This window comes from Lucilia sericata, unplaced genomic scaffold (assembly GCF_015586225.1).
Source record: "Lucilia sericata isolate MDLA Ls3-8-SP2 unplaced genomic scaffold, ASM1558622v1 Contig002535F_arrow, whole genome shotgun sequence".
NCBI lineage: Eukaryota > Metazoa > Arthropoda > Insecta > Diptera > Calliphoridae > Lucilia > Lucilia sericata.
In genome coordinates, this window is record NW_023996303.1 from 11,418 (window position 1) to 27,933 (window position 16,516).

At 32.5% G+C, this 16,516-nt stretch overlaps 1 long non-coding RNA gene across 1 annotated transcript; it reads left to right on the forward strand.

The window, feature by feature from the left end:
* The first annotated feature begins 10,211 nt into the window (after window positions 1-10,211).
* On the forward strand, window positions 10,212-11,281 carry LOC119614053. Its single transcript, XR_005232293.1, has 3 exons — window positions 10,212-10,364; window positions 10,425-10,578; window positions 11,162-11,281. It is a non-coding gene; the product is annotated as an uncharacterized LOC119614053 (long non-coding RNA).
* The last annotated feature ends 5,235 nt before the right edge of the window (window positions 11,282-16,516 follow it).

Genomic DNA, 16,516 nt, shown 5'->3' on the forward strand with positions numbered 1-16,516 from the left:
TCATAACCTCAGACTTGCTCGTTTTGAGAAGATTTCTCGTCTTTCTCTCATCAGGGTCACCCCATAGAATCTTTGTGGTTCTACCCACCGTTTCATTATTCCAAGAGGCCTTATGGGATTCTCTTATCCATATTTTTAATTCAGCTTTTGTTGCGTCGAATGGTTTTGCGTTTGTCAGGTTAACTACATCGAGCTCCCTTCCCTTTAAAGCTATTACATTCGCCCTTTCATTGCCGACTACTCCCGAGTATAGTACCCATATGATATGAACCTTACCTCTGGGAGAGTATTCAGTTAAAGCTTTCTTACAATCCAATACGGTCTTAGATTTAATTCTATCACCTGATATCGCACAAATTGCCCTCTGGCTGTCGGTAAATATATTAAGCCCTGTGGGCGCCATATTTATTCTAATCCAATTTACACATTCCGTTATTGCTCGTACTTCTGCCTGGAAGCTTGTGTTATGATAGGTAAACGGTGGTATATTTCTGTTTCTGGGGCTTCAATATAGAACCCCAGGCCCACTTTGTCCCCTAATTTAGAGCCATCCGTGTAGCAACGGATTCCTACTGGTATTTGCTCTAATGTTCCGCTTGACCAAGACATTCTATCTGGTGTCTCCATTTTAATTTCCGGTCAAGTATTACACCTAAGTACTTAACTTTGTCTGTCACCGGTATCTTCTTGCCCAGGAAGCAAGGTTCAGTATATGTAGAAATTTTTGTCTTTCTTGTGAAAAGACAGATTTCCGTCTTCGCCGGGTTAACATTGAGGCCTCTTGGTTGAGTCCAGCTCAAGGCCGTATTCAGAGCTTCCTCAGCTCTTCTACACAAGTAATTTGGATCCTTTCCCTTTAAAAGTATTACGACATCGTCTGCATAGCAGACAGGTCTAAGTCCTTTCTCGGTTAGGGTCCTTAGGAGGCTATTAATCGTGGTAACCCAGAGTAAAGGTGACAAAATGCCACCCTGTGGTATACCGCGAAATACCTTTTTCCTGATAGTTATATCGTACATCTCGCAGCTTATCCATCTGTTCCTTAGCATGTAGTTGATCCAGTTACGGAGCACCCGGTCAACATAAAACTGGTCTAGGGATTGGATAAGGGTATCAGTGTGCACGTTATTGAAAGCGCCTTCGATGTCAATGCATACCGCCAGTGTATTCAGTTTGCTATCGAAAGATTCACCTATATAGTGGACAACTTCATTTAAATGGTATGCTGCTTTTAACCATGCTATCGACTATCCGTTCCAAGGTTTTAAGTAGGAAGGACGTAAGACTTATCGGTCGATAGGACTTAGGTGTCGCATAACTAGGTTTCCCTGGTTTGGGTATAAATATTACCCTTGCATCCTGCCATTTAACTGGGGTATATGCCAATTTTAAGCATGCAGTGAATATCTGTGACAGATGTACGGAAACCAGTCCCGCCTCCATCTGCAAAAGTGCCGGGAAAATTCCATCCGGCCCTGCAGCTTTATAGGGAGCAAAGCTCTTGATTGCCCCTTTAACCATGTCAGTTGTAATAACTATTTCCGTGTTACCCTCCCCTTCCTCCAATATCGGTTCATCTATGTTATTCGATATACAGGGTGGGAAATGAGAATCCATTAGGAGTTTCATTGTCTCCTCTATATCCTCAAGCCTCCTGCCCGTCTCATCGATCATAGATTCTGGTTGGACATGAGTTTTGGATAGGAATATTTTATCTTCGATACGTCATTTACGCTATCTACCTGTTCACAGAAAAGTTTCCAGGAGTCTCGTTTGGCTTTTCGAACGATTTTCTTATATTCACCAAGTTTATTACGATACTCATACCAGTATACTGCGGTCTTTTTACGCCGTGCCCGGTTAAATAGTTTGCGAAGAGTCTTCCCAAGGTTCCGGATCTCCCCAGTTACCCAGGGTTTTTCCTGGGCAGATCTCCGCTCTCGCAGAGGGCAGCTGTCCTCGAACGATTCAACCAGGGCACTTGTGAACGTTTCCACTTTGGCATCTATATCCTCTTTATTTCGACATTGAAAAGTGTCCTGACCTAAACGGTTCTTTAGTAAGGTCCCGAACATTGTCCAATTAGTTTTAGACTTATTCCGAAACTTTATCGGCTTTGGTGGTGGCCTTAGTATTTTGAATCTTATGTACCGATGATCAGAAAAGGAGTGCTCGTCCGAAACTCTCCAATCCTGAATTTCGTTTATAAGCTCTTCTGAACATATAGTTATATCTAATACTTCTTCTCTGATTCTATTGACGAAGGTAGCTTTATTGCCTAAGTTCAATGTTATCAAGTCTTTAGTATTAAGGAAATCCATGAGGGCTTGTCCCCTGCGATTGGTGTTTGTACTACCCCAAGCTACATGGTGCGAGTTGGCATCACAACCTATTACAATTTCTTATTTTTTCTTTGTGCCTCTTCAACCAGTTTCATCAGATCCGACGTTGGTGGTAGTGTCGGAGAATCGAAAGGCAGGGTAAATAGATGCAAGGAATATGTTGCCACGACCTTGCTTCAGCACCGTTGCATCCGATGTTGATAATCCTGTTGAGAGGAGAAAACATAAGTTCTTGTGACATAAGATACATGTTCTCGGGCGAGATCCTGTATCAGCGTAGAAAAGTTGGAAATTTACGTGATTTAATCCAGAAACCTTGTTGCGAATCGTCCAAGGTTCCTGGATTAAAGCTATATGTATTTTACCTGTGTTGATTTTAGCCATCAGAGCGTTGGTAGCTGTCTCGCTCCGATGGAGGTTTATTTGGATAACCTCAATCATGGTCATCCATTAAACTGTCTTCCAGCGAGTTGGTATTCACCTCCTGGCTCTTTGGATTTGACTCCTCCGGATAGCCTGAAGTGGCTATTAATGCGGTGGGTACTGTTGATGGCACTGCGGTGTCCTTATCAGGCATAGTAATAGCAGTATTTTTAATAGACACATTCCCAATTCTGGAGAGCACTGCTGTTCTGTCTTCTGGCGGGTGAGTGATTTCCTCCTCGCTTTTAGGATTTGACTCCTCAACATTGCTAGTACTTGCTAATGATGCTTTGGGTACTGTCTTAGGTGTTTTAGTGTCCTTGTCGGGGCCGGTTTTGACAGCCTTTTCAATCGGCGCCTTCCCATTTTAGAAAGGGCAACTACACTTTCTTCTGGCGAGTTAATGGTAAATGATGCTGTGGTCTTGGGTTTGTTAGTGTCCTTTCGAGGCTTGTTGTAACAGCCCTTCCAATCGGCACCTTCCCAATTTTGAATATGACAGATTTAGAGGCGAAGTAAGCCCTACCTTTATTCTTGGCAAGACTAGCCATGGATTTCTGATCGATACCTATTACAAATAAAGTTCCCTCAGGTTCTTCTTTCCTGTAAAAGACATCCCATTTTTCCACGGCCAGCTCAGCATTCTGACCTCCAAGAATTTCCAGTATACGTTCATTAGCCAGGTTACTGCCCCATCCTTTTATGTAGACAGTGGACTTTAGGAGCACCGGAAGCTCGCTCTTCTTTGCCAGTCCCAGCCTAGCGCCGTCCCAGGGAGGAGGGATACTTTCCACCAAGTTCTTTAGGGTGCTAACACATTGGTGAGATGCCAACCTCATCAACATCACGCCCATGCTGAACTCGCAGCTCTCGCTCTCTATTGGTTGTTTGCCCTTTGAAGCGATTGCATGGTCCACAATCTTATTGTTGACCAGGTCTTCTATTTTACTCTGTTGGTCTATTGGAATTTTGCCTGTCGGATTACCGGCATCGTAAACAGCATAGCAGAGATCGTCCCGGTGCCTACTTCTGGCAACTTTGGCGTAAGATGGCGGCTCTTTACCTTTTCCTCCGTCTAGCTTCTCCTTCCTCGTTTTTCGGGGCTTCTTTTGAGATTCCCTTACCTTCGAGGTTGATTTCGCCGACGTATTCGTCTTCAGAATATCTGGCTTGGCGTTGTCACCCTTACTCTCAGGATTCTGACTTGAGGTTCCTTTGAGTGAAGTATGGCTTGGCTTCGACTGTGTATTAGAAGACGGGGAGCTCTTTTTCTTCTTAGGTTTATTTTCAGTTGTCAACTCCTCGGGAGACCTGATCCTTTTTGCCTCAGATCTTGTGAGAGAGTCCGATTTTTCCTTTGGAGTGTCGTGGGATTGACTAACTATGATTTCCTGAAGCATCTTTTTCAACTTCCTCCTCTGTGCTCCAGAAAGTCTTTTCTTAGTAATAGGTAGTTTAGCTATGCTATCACTCACCTCTTTCACCATTTGCTCTACTTCATCCTTTTTGGGATTTGCTATAATGGTATTATTATTATTATTATTATTATTATCATCTGAGGATTCAGAGTCGGAACCCTCACCTATATTTAAAGGCTGAGGTAGCTTAGAGCCCTCTCCGAGTACATCCTTCTCTTTCACCCCTATATTTTTGCCAGCGGCATGCTGTACACTTGACGCATTGTCCGTCACAGAGGCCAAGGTACCCACCTCCGTAGTAGTATTTTGCTCACGATTGCAGGATGACGACGACAAGTGACTCGCGAGTAGATCAACACTTGCCGCCGGTACTGGGTTATTTAGGCCCTGCACCGTAACTTTTATCTTTTTATTTTTATTTTCCATATTTGTTTTGTTTTTTCCAGTTTTTTTGGTCCGCGGGGAATATAATATTCCCAGGTGGTGGACAATCTGCCCTCCCTCAGCTTAAGTGAAATTAAAGCTGGGAGAGGACAGATGGTCCATCACCACCCCCTATCCGCCACCCGGGGACGCGCTCGGTAGGAAAAAACTGGAAAACTCCCCCGAGCTGGAAAACTCCCCCGAGAATTTCTTTTATATTTTTTTATTTAATGAAAAAAAAAATTTATATTTTTCTTTATTTTTTCACAAAATCTGTGTAACATTTATTATGTTGTTAAAATTTTAGTTGTTCATTACCATATGATAATGTTTATACTATTTTGTTTTGTTTTGGTTTTACTCGTTTTGTTGTTTGGAGTGAGAACATGTGATCGAAGAGTTTTGTCTAAGCTAAGCTACACCAGGGTTCGTAAAAACTGATTCATTCCTACTCAATTTTACTACTCAAGCTGATTAAAATATTAATTAATAAAATAGGAGATTCACAAAATAATAATTAAATTTAATGAAATTTATAAATTTTGCATAATAAATTGTTAAATAATAGTGGGATTTATTTACAAAAAATGGTAATTTTGTTATGACAGTATTTGCATGATGACTGAACAGTATTCAGTCTGAAGCCAAGACTCCAATCTTGGCTAAGATATTCTTCTGTGAGTAGAATCTGGCAATATCAACTTTTCTGTCAAAATCAATAATAAACGTCAAGATTCGCTAATCTTTCTGTGACAAAAGGTTTCTTCTGTCAAACTAACTTTTCAAATATCCTTTTCCTGTTGATAGCGATCTACAAACTTGGATTCTTTAAAAGTTTCGGAAAAAATCCAATATTTTCCAAGTCATCCATTAGCATTTGATGTAAAGGAACAAATAAATTTCTTTAAATACTTAAAACTTGGTATCTACAGGTAAATTTAATCAATTTCAGGCAATTTAAATAAGTCTTAATTATATTATTTTTAACTAAAAGGAAAAGATCACGGTCCCCAAGGATTGAATTAAAAAAAATTTTGGCACTTTTCCCATAAAACTTTAAAGTTAATTTCACGAACCAACTCTAATACTAAGCGTGCATTTGGAAAAGCAGAATCTCACTCAAAAATCTCAGGAAAAAACTGTTTCCCAAACCTGCATGGGGAATTCCTTTTCCAAGGAGTTCCTCCTATTCTTGCAGATTTTGTTCTCCTAGTTCACAAACTCAAGCGAAACAACAACAACAATCCATCCAACTTAGCATGCAGTAATATAAAACTCCAACGCTCTCTGTGCTCAACACAACAAAACAACTAAAACAGCATTTCCCAATCAGTGATTTAATAAAACAAACAGTGAATCCCAACTCAAACAAATAGATAACTAATGATATGGTATAAAAAGTAAAAATTTCCTACAATAAAAAAAAAAATAACAACAAAAGTTAAAATTTGCTATAAAATGTGAAAATTTATTTAACAAGATACCTAAAATTCAATCCTAAATGTGATCTAAAAAAATTTTTTTCACTAAAAGAATTTATAAATTTGTCCTAAAATATGGCTAAAAGTTTAAGATAATAGCCCTAAAGAAAATTTTGCGAAAGAATTTAAAATTTGACTTAAAATGTTGCTAAAAGTTGGACGAAATTAATCTAATATGTGTCTAAAACCTAAATCTAGAATTGTTAAAAGCTAAATCAAAAATTGCTAAAGTCTAAATCTAAACATGGCTAAAATCTAAATATAATTTTGCTAAACTCTAAACATACAAATTTGCTAAAATCTAAAAGTTTTCTAAAACTAAATCTAAAAATTATTCAAAATTTGCTCAACAAATTAATCTAATACCTAATTATTTTGTCTGAAATAAACCTAAATTGCACCCTACACCATGTAATATTGCACTTTAACGCTCAAAATTTATGTATTTGCAAAATAGTTTAACATATCATAAACAAGTTCTAAAATCATCAACAAAAATCATTTTCCAAAATGTTGAAATTTTAATCATAATTAAACCAAATTTTCAAAAGCAAAAAGAAAAATGTTCATTGTGTAAAACAAAAGAAAACACTATAGTTTACATTGATTGCACCCGACAACAAAGATTGTTAGCTTTTAAAACAAACGTGGGAAAACAAATTAAAATTTAAAGATCAATTATGACAAGTGACAATCGCTTAGTAAAATAAATAAACAAAAGAAAACAAGAAACATGCGAAAAGATTAAAGAAAACAACAAAACAATAACAAATAAAATTTACAAATTTAAATATCACAATATCAAACCAAATAAAAATAAAATAATTTAGAAAAAAAATTACCTATTAAAATAAATCAAAAGAATCAATATAACATCTCAAAGACATTAAATGCAAGAAAAAGTTAAGATATAAATATTTTAATTCCATCATATAGCGTCCGTCGAATCCATGGAGAAGGCCTTCTACAACGAATTCGATCGGTAAGTGAACTAAATTCAATATTTGTTTAATTTTATATTTTACTTTATTTCTTGCATTATGATTTGCATAACAAACAACCAAAGGGAAAAAACTTGTAAATGAGCTCAAACCAATTTTTATTACTTCCAACCCAACGTTATTCTGAGAGAGATCAAACATGTTATAACATGTTTGACGGTCATTTACTTAATACATGTCGTAATCGAATTTTGGTTACAACTTATAACAACTTATATATATGATCAGCTGTTGGAACTGAGTTCATTGAACTTTACAAATTTTTTTGGTTTGGTTTTTGTTATATACTTTATTTAAAATTTGCACCATGGGTCGGAAAATTGTATAATCCTACCACAATTTTGTCTTTCGTTAAAAAAAAAAAAACTCTAAAAGCCTAGGTGTTTTCTTTGTAAATTTTAAAATTATATTTCTAGCTTTGTCAAAAAAATATTTTTTTTTTTTGTGTTGAGAAAAGATAATTGTTTTCACATGTTTTAAAATTTTTTCAAACATTATTTTTTTTAAATTGTATAATTTCTTAAGTTTACTTTCGATAACTTTTGACATTTACCCAGCAAAAACTCGGTAATGGGTTGTACTTCTATAACCACTTACTTTTCAATGACTACTACTTACCGTCTGCATTACTTAGAAGTACTCTAGTAATGACTTACATATAATGTGTTACAGAAGTACTTTATTTTCGGGTGATTTCCGAAATTCTGTACTAATTCATAATAAAATAATTTTGAATGATTGAATTTTTGTTAGTTATCTTTTCCAAATTGATTTCAAATATTTTTCGCTATGTTCGACTGTTTGTTCAAAAAAATTTCTATAAATAACATTTTAATATGTTGGGTTAATTTTGTATTGGTTAGCAAAAAAGCTCTTTAAAAATTTCATACTATTCGCGTAATGGAAACAAGTTAAAATGTTTAAAGATAATATTGTATTTGCATCTGGAGTCCTCTTGTCATTAAAATTGTCAAAAATTTAATAATAATTTTTGAAGCTTACAGAAAGTTAATTAAAAAATATGTTTATAATATTCTTACAAATATTATAAGTTTTGAGGCATTTTCGCATCATAAACGGTAGGGCCCCCGACAGTAAGAGTAAGGGCATTAAAAACGGTCCACAATTTCACCTAACGTTCAATATTTATCGTGATATTTGCTGTATTGTGATATGTATTGAACGTGTAGCATGTAATATTGATGAATCCTGTTCCATATTACAGAAAACCACAATTTTCTGAAATCCAAAATTAGTAGCAATATTTATAATGGATCACGTGATAAATATTGAACATGTAACATGTTTTGTGATATCAATCACGATACCTTTGTAAAATTTCGAAAAATAAATAAAATAGAACAAATAACAATGAAATATTGTTTTAAAAGTTTTTAAAAATTATAAAAGATAATTACTTATTTTCTAAATTTGTGTTAATTCGGGATTTTCGTGCATTTCTTTAATCAGAAACAGAAAATATTTTTGTTTCTACACTATTACATTTAAAATCAAAACTTGATTTCATTTAATGAAACTTCAATATAAAAAATCAAAGAAAAAAATTAATTTTCAATTTAAATTTTATTTTATTTCTGTATTTAATTATACCACTAGTGGTTTGTGCTGACGTTTGACTCACAAAAATATTTGTCCAATACCCACCTTAAAGTATACTAATCGGCTTAGAATAATGTTCCTTTTCGATGTCCGTCAGTGTGGTTGGCTTTCCATGTAAACCTTGTATACTATTTTTAAGATAATTTGATGAAATTTGCCACATTGGCAAGATCGAAGCCTATTGAAAATAATTAAAATAGGTCCTTTATTTCATCTATTAAAATTATGACAAAATTCAACGTTAGTGCTTCATTAAAAAATAACTCATATTAGGATATGATATGGTCGGCTATCCCGGCTATACTTTCCTCAGCCATAAATAGAAATTACCCAATAAACACCGATTTCAAACCTGTGAACATTTTTGAAAATTTTCTTAACTAAATTATGTATTTTTCAAATTAAAAATGTAGCCTTTGAAGTAAACATGATAATTTCAAAAAACGTTTAATAAAATATAATGTGTGATATTTATAAAATTTTCAAAGTTTTGTTTTAATTGAACTTAGAAAATTTTCTTTCAAAAAATAAATTATTTTAGAAAAATAAAAACAGAACATTTTTTCTACAGTAAGGGAGCGAAAAAACGCTAAATATAGGAGAAATAATCAGAGATATAAATGAAAAATATGCTAAAATGAATGCATGAATGTTTTATTTTCAGGTGATGTAAAAAAGTATATATATTTTGCAATAGTTAGCATTATAATTAGGGTTTGAAAAATGTATGAAAATAATAATAAAGAATACTTGAAATACGTTTAAAAAAATTTCAGATTCAAGCTTACCTCTAGCCTTTTTTTAAATTTGAAATACACGTGAAAAATACGTTTGATTTCTAACTGCCTTTTTGTTTGAGAAGGCCATAATTTTCCATTTGAAAACAAAATTTTTCAAATTTGTTCTCAAAGGCTATGTTTGAAATTTAAATATGTTTTCAAATACATATTTACATCATTTCAATAGTTTTTGCTTATTGGATAAATTCTAATCGTTTTGAAAATTTTTAAAAATTGTAAAATACCATACGACTTTAAATGTTTACACTTTATACTTTTCCATTTTGCTTATTAGAATAGTGTGTAAGGGCTTTAAACAGTCATAAATATAAACACAGCGTCCAATATAAAAAAATAAAGATAATTAATAAGGTAACATTTTCAACCATAATATACTAACATAACTCCGAATTTTCGAATTTAGTTTAGATTTTAGATTATATTTAACAAAAATAGAATCTATTCAAGAAGATGTTAAAGAAATTAAAAGTAAGTATAAGAATTTTTTGTGTACTATCTATAATTTTTAAACAAATCTACTTTATTTTTGGAAATATTAACGTTTTTTTATTTATTTAGGTCATATACTTCAAAACAATAACAATGATTCTACGCAGCACCTTTTAAGTAAATTAAATATTATATTTATATTTTTAAATTTAATTTGATAAATTTCTACAATTTTCCTTTTTTAGACAAACTGTCAAATCAAAATGTTAATGTGAGTAACATTTTGGCAGAACAAACAGTTGCACTTAAGTCTACTATTACATCACTTTGGCAAAACCCAAAACATCTTCAGCGTTTTCCAGTAGGCTCCGAAGATGAATTGAAGGAGTGGGAAAATGCCATTGACAATGATAACAAATGTGGAATGGTAATTTTTATTCATTGTTAAAAATTTATACAATAAAATAATGAAGATATATTTATTTAGATTCATGCAGTTAAATGTTTGCTGGGAAAAGGAGGTATAAGAAAAAATTTAAAATTAATTTTAAGCCCACACTAAATCCTTAGTTATAATCTTCACGGAACTCACAACAAGAAGAGACTGTATAGTTACAACAAAGTAATGGATGTTCTCTTGCGTAAGTATGAGCAATTACCCTAATCATAATAATCCATAACTATTTAATACCCCCTATTCTGCATATCGATTACTTTTTCGCATTCAATTCGCAAAAAGATTTTCCAAAATAGAAGCTATATTATTTCGTTTCAATCATTTACTATTGTGTGTATTCTGTATTATGAACGTAGTTAAGTTTTATTAATTTGTTTTTTAGTGGTGAAGCGTCGAATCAAAATGCATAATATTAAAATTGCCAAAAAAAAAAAATTAAGAAAATTAAGAAAATTTTCGTACATATTTCGAATTATATTATTATAGTTATTATATATTCTATATAGTTTTATAAAATAAGTGAATTTTTGCGAAATAATTGTTTAAATTACTAAAAAGTCTGTAAAATTTTAATAATATTTTCTTAATCTTAGTTACAAATTTCAATTTCAATTTTTCTTTATTAAAATTAATCAATGCAGAATTTGATTCATAAATGATTTCATTATATTCACCCGTATATTGTAAAATTATTTACCTCACCATAATTTGTAAAAATATTTGTTCCTTAAATACAAATTTATTATATTTCAATTTTTATTTTTTAGGTTCTACTGTGAATCCAAATGACTCTCATTCGTTTGAGAGTGACATGCGAAAAGCCATCAAAGATATTAAAAACCGTTACTTCAAAGATCTCTGCATTAAAAAAAGGAACAAAATACTGCCAAAGATATCCCAACAAATTAATAAATTTATATTTAAATTCATTTATAATTAACGTTTATCAGATATTTTGTGTAGCACATTTTTATTTCATACACTTTTTTGAAACTGAACTATTTTTTTTAATAATTTCATTTGTGTTCGTTCAATTAAAAAATTTAGACTGAACCAAACCAAGGATATTTTTTAAGAATGTATTTAATTTAATACGCTTATGTTTATATATAAGCATATATTTAATATAAAAATGAATGAATAATTAGTTTTTATTATCCCATGTAACAGTAATTTTCACACATGAAAAAATCTATGTGTACAGGAATCTGTGGACCATTAGTACTAACTGTGTGTACTCAGTTTTTCATAATCAGCTCTTATGTCCCTGTAAAAGGACCTTAAAGTTTGAAGATCATACGATTTTTATTGATGCACATTAGACCGACCCACAAAAAATGGAGCTTGAGTTACCCTTCTCAAAATATTCGCTGTTATGTAATATGATGTTACCCAAAATATTTTGGGTTTAGTGTTGTCCGTTTATATAATAAACGTTTTTAAAATTTTATTTCTTTTTAGATTTTTTGTCTAAGTGAGTAAAATAAATACTGTAGATGGAATGTATGGATTCCCAGCTTTCATTTTATACCAATATTAGCATCATGCAACACATATAAATATTTAAAATATTCGTTTGAAATTGTAAGTCCTTTAAACTTTGAAGTCCTTTTATAAGGACATAAGAGCTGATTATAAAAATCAGAGTATGCAGAATGGACTCTAGTTTCACATGCTATCAACTTTTCTATGTGTGAAAGCTTTTTTTCAAAATTGTTACGGGGTGTTATATATGTAAAATTGTATTTATTTTTCGTTAAGTTTTTCAACATATTTTTTTCTGTCTACATTACAAATGAAATAAAATTAGTTAATGTTTTTATGAAAAAATTGTCAATTCAGTAATCAAGCAATTGTGTAAGTATTAATTTTGGTGACATCTATGTATGTATTGCCTTCTTAGACTCCTTATTTTTAATGACTTCCTGAAGTCCTTATTTGTAATGACTTTCTGAAGTCCTTATTTGTAATGACTTCCTGAAGTCCCTATTTATAATGACTTCTTGAAGTCCTTATTTATAGTGACTTCTTGAAGTCCCTATTTATAATGACTTCTTGAAGTCCCTATTTATAATGACTTCTTGAAGTCCCTATTTATAATGACTTCTTGAAGTCCCTATTTGTAATGACTTCTATAAGTCCCTATTTGTAATGACTTCCCTATTTGTCCCTATTGTATCCCTATTTGTAAACGAGCGTGGTAAGTACTTCTTTAACTCCCTATTTGTAAGCGAGCGTAGAAGTACTTGCCTCCAATGACATCACCGTGTTAAAATAATGACTCTAAATGCTAATGAAGAAGAAGTATAATATAAATATTATTTGTTAATTATTTTAGAATTGTTAGAAATTTGTCTTAAATATTATTTTTTTTTATTGTTAAAATACATATTTTAAAACTTGAAGTCTCCAAATGTTAAAATTTAAATATTGAATTTTGTTAAACAAATTTTAACCTTTATAAAATTACAATTATAAATATTGTGCATTTAAACATAATAAATATTGATATTATGATTGAGTATATCTAATGTTTTTGGTCTTCTAATTTGTTTCATGTAAGGTAAAGGAAACATAAGTTTAAATTAGGGGTTCCAAATATTAGAATATGTCATTGGAACAAGGTCTGGCGAGGGTTAGGAGGCATACGTATCCAAAACCATCTGGATGACGTAAAATTAGACAGGATAGAAAAATAGTCAACTATAGTTTATTCTTAATTGTCAATGATAACTAGACTTGGGGCTTGTTGTTTGAATCTTTTGTTTTGCTGTCTAGTTCATTAACTTAGTCCATTTATAAAATTTATTACTTTTGTTTTAGTTTTAACCGGGAGTCTATAATAAGAGCAATGTCTGAAAATGCAATGCTAGGAAATAGGACACGAACCCCCCACCCGGCTGCTTGCTAGCATATCAATGGCTCCCAAAGTCCTTATTTCTCTGGCAGTTGTTACAATCAATGGGTCATTGAAGTGATTTGATTATTGATTTGATTTTTATAAATAAATTCTTTATTTTTCTCACACAGTGTCCTACGATTGTTAATGAGATTATTTTCAATGTAGTTTACCTTTATTGAATAATTTCCTTCCGGTACATTACAAAAAAAATGGCGCCCAACATGGGGCCCGAAGGAATGGCTCTTTCTTTCTGGCTCTAAATTGTTTTTTATAGAATATTAGATTTCAATTTTGTAATAATTTTAAAATATTTTTTCATTGATATTGAATAACTTGATATTGAATAACTTTTGAATCTTTTCTGGAAATTTTAGTTACTTGAGGTTTTTAAGTTCGAGTAGACTAACCGATAAGTTAACTATTGTCTTTTCTTTATCTTATAGAGTGTCATGAAGGAAATTTTAATTTTATTTAGTTCTATAACAGTCTATGATATTTATGAATATTTAAACCAATTTTAGCTCATCTTCATACAGTGGAAATCATATTTTCGCTGTCTGCAATTTATGACCTAGTATGAAAATGACGATTTTCGAAAACAAAACTTTGCTAATGGGAAATTTTTTATACCCTCCACCACCATCAGTGGTGATAGAGGGTATATATAACTTTGTCATACCGTGTGTAACACCAAGAAATATTCATCTGAGACCCAACAAAGTATATATATTCTGGGTCCTTATCAAATTCTGAGTCGATTTAGCTATGTCCGTCTGTCCGTCTGTCTGTGTAAAACACGCTCACGATAAAACGAAGCAATAGAGCTTAACCAAATTCACCCAAAATGTTCTTCATTTTCCTAAGTTGTTTGGTATTGCAAATGGGCAAAATCGGTTCACACCGGAAAAAGTTATGAATCAAAATTTAAAACAACCTCGGAAAAAAATAAGCATTTTTTACACATTCTGATGTAATTTTCTCGAAAACTATGCAAGATAATTCCATGGAATTCACCATACATTCGTTTCTGTACAAGGTCTTGATCCATGCTGAAAATTGCCAGAATCGGTCCACAATTTCATATACCTCCCATACAAAAGTACATATTCCCGGAAAATGGGTTTTTTGTTAATAACTTCCGCCACAATGTCGATATCTTCACAAAATTTTACAAATTAAAATCTTATGTCAATAGAATTCTTTCAGAGGAAAAATTTTATGGATCGGTCCATAATTCGACATAGCTCCCATACAAGGCCCCTCCCGAAAATCACTTAAACGCGCATAACTCATTACTCAATTAAGATATCCATATAAAATTTAGCATAAGTATTGCCCATATGCATAGAAATATTACTGTGAAAGTTTTTTCCGATCGGTCCATAATTGGTCATAGCTCCCATACAAGGTCCCCTCCCGAAAATCACTTAAACGCGCATAACTCAGTACTAAATTAAGATATCCATATAAAATTTGGTACAAGTATTGCCCATATGCATAGAAATATTACTGTGAAAGTTTTTTCCGATCGGTCCATAATTGGTCATAGCTCCCATACAAGGTCCCCTCCCGAAAATCACTTAAACGCGCATAACTCAGTACTAAATTAAGATATCCATATAAAATTTGGTACAAGTATTGCCCATATGCATAGAAATATTACTGTGAAATTTTTTTCCGATCGGTCTATAATTGGTCATAGCTCCCATACAAGGTCCCCTCCCGAAAATCACTTAAACGCGCTTAACTCATAACTAAATTAAGATATCCACATAAAATTTGGTACAAATATTACTCATATGCACAGAAATATTATTGTGAAATTGTTTTTCGATCGGTCCATAATTGGTCATAGCTCCCATACAAGGTCCCCTCCCGAAAATCACTTAAACGCGCATAACTCAGTACTAAATTAAGATATACATATAAAATTTGGTATAAGTATTGCCCATATGCATAGAAATATTACTGTGAATTTTTTTTCCGATCGGTCCATAATTGGTCATAGCTCCCATACAAGGTCCCCTCTCGAAAATAAGTTAAACGCGCATAACACATTACTAAATTAAGATATCCATATAAGGTTTGGCACAAGTATTACTCATATGCACAGAAATAATACTGTGAAAGTTTTTTCCGATCGGTCCATAATTGGACATAGCTCCCATACAAGGTCCCCTCCCGAAAATCACTTAAACGCGCATAACTCATTACTAAATTAAGATATCCATATGAAATTTGGTACAAGTATTGCCCATATGCATAGAAATGTTACTGTAAAATTTTTTTCCGATCGGTCCATAATTGGTCATAGTTCCCATACAAGGTCCCCTCCCGAAAATCACTTAAACGCGCATAACTCATTACTAAATTAAGATATCCATATAAAATTTGGTATAAGTATTGCCCATATGCATAGAAATATTGCTGAAAATTTTTTCCGATCGGTCCATACTTGGTCATAGCTCCCATACAAGGTCCCTCCCGAAAATCACTCAAACGCGCATAACTCATTACTTAATTAAGATATCAATATAAAATTTGGCACAAGTATTACTCATATGCACAGCAATATTACTGTGAAAATTTTTTTTCGATCGGTCCATAATTGGTCATAGCTCCCATACAAGGTCCCCTCCCGAAAATCAGTTAAACGCGCATAACTCATTACTTAATTAAGATACCCATATGGTACAAATATTATTCATATGCACAGAAATATTACAGATAATTTTTTTTCCGATCGGTCCATAACTGGTCATAGCTCCCATATAAGGTCCCCTCCCGAAAATCACTTAAACGCACATAACTCATTACCAAATAATGATATAAATAAATACTATTTTTGTTCATAAATACTATTTTGTAATGCAAAAAGCACTTAATGCTATTTCAAAAATTTTTCACGATCGGTCTATATTTGGTCATATCTCTCATACTAGGTCCTGCCCCTAAAAGCGCTTTAACCGTATTTAACTATTTGCATTATCAATTTGTGTAGAACAAAATTATATATATATATATATATGTATTTTGAAATTCCTTAAATCTTTCACACACATGCATAAATGCAAGCAAATACGAGATATCGCTAAAGCATATCTTAGGGCGCTATAAAAATTTAAATGAAAGTGGCGTTTCTAATGTTCTATAAATCTTGGAATTGTAGTAGATTTAAGCTGTTTAAATCTTGGGATTTTTCTATTTAAGACATGAGAAA